Genomic DNA, 5,000 nt, shown 5'->3' on the forward strand with positions numbered 1-5,000 from the left:
CGTAAAAGAGAGAGATGGAGGGAGAGGGTAGTGGGCGAGGGAAGTGAGCATCTCTCCCTTCTCCCTCCCCCCCTCTCACATCCCTCCATCCATTACGCCATCAAGCGACATAATGAGTGAATGTGACTGACTTGTTTCAGTCATTATCATCGACGGTGACTTTTCTGACGGAAGGGAACATGTGTAGCTCTCTCTCTCTCTCTCTCTCTCTCTCTCTCTCTCTCTCTCTCTCTCTACAATACCCCTCTATCTCTAAATTTCACCAGAGATATTAAACAACTGATAAACCAATAAGAAGAACAGAGAGTAAAAAATTAACTTGATATTCTGGAGAGAGAGAGAGAGAGAGAGAGAGAGAGATTAATGACGGGTATTGAAGCTTCGGAAATGATCGAATGAGGAGCTTCGTCTCTCTCTCTCTCTCTCTCTCTCTCTCTCTCTCTCTCTCTCGAAGCCACAGAGACAGTGAACTATGGAACACACGCAGGAACAAAACGTCACACTAATGGAAAACAAATGAATAAATAAACAAATACATAGATGGATAAAACAAATAAATAGATAAATGGAGAGATAAGATGGAGGGTGTTCTTGGGATGGCCTGGAATAGACGGGAAGCCAATAGAGATGAGCAGAGTGTGTCATAGAAAGTCTTTATCATAGCTATAGTGAAATCCTAAAGCCTGCACTGCCTTCTCCTCAGTTTGATGAAATTGCCTTGCGTAAACTTAGCTTATTATTCTGAACGATAACACTCACAGCGACGGCGATGAACGAATTTATTGAAGCTTTTTTTATTCCACGTATAGTCTAACTTCTTCAGTACTGGGACACATTTTTACCTTGAGATTTGTGCACAATTAGACCATTTTATTGACATTAGTATGGTTTTTTGGAGGTCAGAAGATTCTAAACCCCATATGAGTTTCTGAAGCAGTATAAAAATCACCAAATAGCAACCAGAATGAATATGGAAATGCGTCATGGTACTGAAGGAGTTAATTTTCTGGCTACGAAGATTGCTTGGGTTACACATGGAAAATGATAAACTCTGTTATTTGTTAGTGGAAGACAAAAAGGTTAACGTAACTGAATAATTCGTTAAACATGAATTTGAACAACTGCACCATCTTAATTCTAAGAAGATATTGAAACTTTAAGATGGCGATGTTGGATCTTTTCAATGTCTTTTAGGAGTTTTTCCGCTAAAACTTAAGCCTTTGAATACCATGACGCATTAAGCTATTCATTCTGCATACTGTCTGGTGAGTTTATTTAGCTTCGGAAGTTTATGTGGAGATTAAAATAGAGAAGGCTGTGGAACATTAATCTTCTCACCTCCATAGATCCTTCCTAATCTTAATAAAATGGTCTAATCGTACACAAATCTCAAGGTAAAAATGTGTCCCAGTACTGAAGGACACTCACATCTCTTTACTTCCTACTCCTGTTCATTGCCTACCTTTTGTAAAGAATGTTCAAGAAGATCTATGGTTTTCCCTTCTCTGCTGTGGCTCCCTACAGCATGCATACAATATCTGGGTAATAATGCAACGCGACGCTTGTTTCCCTGCTCTGTCACAAATGCTGCATGCCTCCCTCGATTGTTTTCAGGTTTGGAGACAAATTTAGATTAAACAGGGATTCGAGGTTTCATTGGTGAGTCGAAGCTGATGTGTTAATGTTGTATGAGGCGGAGTGCGCGTTGGGTTATTGATGTTGCAGCAAAACACTGACGTCTTAGACTGTAAGAAGAAAAGCGTGGCTACAAATTATAATGGAACCAGTAATAACAAAACTGTAATGAGAACAATGCACACAACCAAAACCAGCAGAGTCAATGTTTTATACTCGGAAAACGTCATTATGTTAGCGGAAGGATCGACAATTGAAGTCTGGTGGAAGAGAGGAAGAAAAAAGAGCCGTCAAGATTATACACCACTACGTCTTGCCTCTCGCGTTGTAGATACATAAATGAACACATTAAGGCCCTTAATTACCGGCTTTAAGGGCAAACGTGTCTGGGTGGCCAGTAATGGTTGGCCACTCGATATATTTCACACCTGTGGCTGGGTCTGTGTTTGCCCAGGAATGTTTTATGCAGCCAAGCACCTGGCCAGCAGCTGGGAGAGGCCCGGCGGAGTCAAGAAAGGTGTCAAAACCCCAACACATTCCCGGCAAAATTATGCGAGGGGAACAAACAAACCAAAACTAGGGGGAGCTCCATTTAGAGATGAATAAATATCAATAGAGTAACCCGTCGCCTGGCCAGGGAAGGGAGAGCGAGAGAGAGAGAGAGAGAGAGAGAGAGAGAGAGAGAGAGAGAGAGAGAGAGAGGAGTGACGTAAACGGTGAGAGCGAAGTGAGGTAAGACTTGCATGGCCGGGACACACACACACACACACACACACACACACACACAGCGATACAATGGACATCACCGCGTGCATTCATCGATTCCCGCTCAGGCACCATTTTTACACCAAGTCGCGTTACGAATGGATGTTGACAGGATGAATATGACATGTCGCCTCCGTGCCGTGACAAGGACTAGTATATAGTGGGCAAGGCGCCTGGGATAAGTCATTTGGCCATTGTGGCGAGGCGAGCTCCCTTCAGCCTGGCGGGGAGGGACAATGCCACGTTGCAATTTTCTCTTTTAATGCCTCTGCAACTTTTGCAAGTCAAACAAGCAGATTTGCATTAATACCGCGACCCACCGAGATGATTAATGGCTCTTTATCCTCGGGTTTTGTTCTGCGCGGCCCACGTTCGCCGGGTTCCGGTCTGACTCGCCACCGCTGCTTTATCAGCTCCACACACTCCCCATTGTGGCCGCAAGTAATGCGCAATAATCATACGTAATAATAGAAAGAAATAGGATAACTGTGGCCCCACCGCCACTAACACTAACAATGACAACAATGACAACGACATCAATAGTAATATTATTTCAATACGCCTGCATCCGCTTCTCTTAGAAAGCTGAAGTGGTACACTTTAGCAGCCACGGTGGCAATAGTATTGATGATAATGATTATTGTCATAGTAATAACAATAATGATAATAACAACAGAAACAATAAAGATAATAATAACGATATTGATAATGATAATTATGATAATGATAATGATAATAATAGTAATAATAACAACAATAATGATAACAAGAATGATAATAATAATAATAATAATAATAATAATAATAATAATAATAATAATAATAATAATAATAATAATATTATTATTATTATTATTATTATTATTATTATTATTATTATTATTATTATTATTATTATTATTATTATTATTATTATTATTATTATTATTATGATAATAATAATAATAATAATAATAATAATAATAATAATAATGATAATAATAATAATAATAATAATAATAATAATATTATTATCATATTATTATTATTATTATTATTATTATTATTATTATTATTATTATCATTATATTCATTGTTATTTATATTATTATTATTATTATTATTATCATCATTATTATTACTATTATCATTATTATTATTATAATTTATTATCATTATTATTATCATTATCACAATACTACTATTACTACTACTACTAGTACTACAACTACTACTACAACTACTACTACTACTACTACTACAACAACAACTACTGCTGCTGCTACTGCTACTACTGCTGCTACTACTACTACTGCTGCTGCTACCACCACCACCATTACTACTACAACAACAACTACTACTACTACTACTACTACTACTACTACTACTACTGTCACAACCTCCACAACCACTATCACCACCACCTCCACCACCACCACCACCACCACCAATAACAGCAACAAGAACAAATCCAGCCAAATTACCCAACAAAGAACGTGTCCCTGATAATAAGGCTTGAGGAGTCGGCCAGTGGGAGCAGCAGAAACACAGCACAACACGCAGTGGCCGAGGCTGGGGAGTCTGCCAGAGAGGTGGAAAATGATGAGCCCAGGTGAATAATACGAATAAGTGACCCCACCTCAATTAACACTTACACCTCCGCGGCAGGAGTGGACAGCGAGGGACACAGGCAGGCGAGGCTCCTTCTCTATTGTACAAGATCATTAGCCAGGTGGATTCTGAGACAAGGGACTGCAGCTGCCTTGAGATTGTCGTCTGTTGCCAGTGTTAGGTGCTTTTTTTTTTTTTTTTTGTGTGTGTGTGTGTGTTAGTGTTTGTGGTGTTATAGCTTCTGCCTTTGGTGGTACTGGTGGTGTTGTCATGGTAGTGGTGGTGGTGGTGGTGGTGGTGGTGGTGATATTATTGCTGCTTCAACAATAATAGCAACAACAATAATCACAATCATAACAACAACAACAACAATATCAACAACAACAACATCAACACCAACAACAACAATTATTGCTACTACTACTACTACTACTACTACTACTACTACTACTACTACTGTTACTACTACTACGATTTCTTCTACTACCACTTCCACTACTTCCACTTCTACTACTACCACTGTACTACTACTTCTACGTACTACTACTACTACTACTACTACTACTACTACTACTACTACGACTACTACTACTGGTGGTGTTACTTCTGCTGCTGCTGCTGTTGGTGCTGGAATTGTTGTTGTTACATCCTCTTCCTTCAAAATTTCTTCTGTACATTTACTCTAGAATCTATAAAACTTATTTAGTATATAAAGAAACACAAAACAAGAATGATTATAATGTTAATTTTTTATATACTATTTTTTCTCCGTCTCTTTAAATCTCCGTGAAAATGTTATGAATCTTGTACAACTATTTTGGGAGCATTATAAATGTACGTACCTTTATGTATAAAAAAGTTATTTATTGTTGATTTTTTTGTCCCTTTTTCTTTACTCAGTGTTCAGTTTCTTTTCGTGTAATTTGGTTCGTGAGGAGAATACCGAGACCAGACACACATAGCTGTTGGAAATGGCGTGTTCAGCTTGTTTAACTTCCACTCTACTCATC

Source organism: Portunus trituberculatus, chromosome 38 (genome assembly GCF_017591435.1).
Source record: "Portunus trituberculatus isolate SZX2019 chromosome 38, ASM1759143v1, whole genome shotgun sequence".
NCBI lineage: Eukaryota > Metazoa > Arthropoda > Malacostraca > Decapoda > Portunidae > Portunus > Portunus trituberculatus.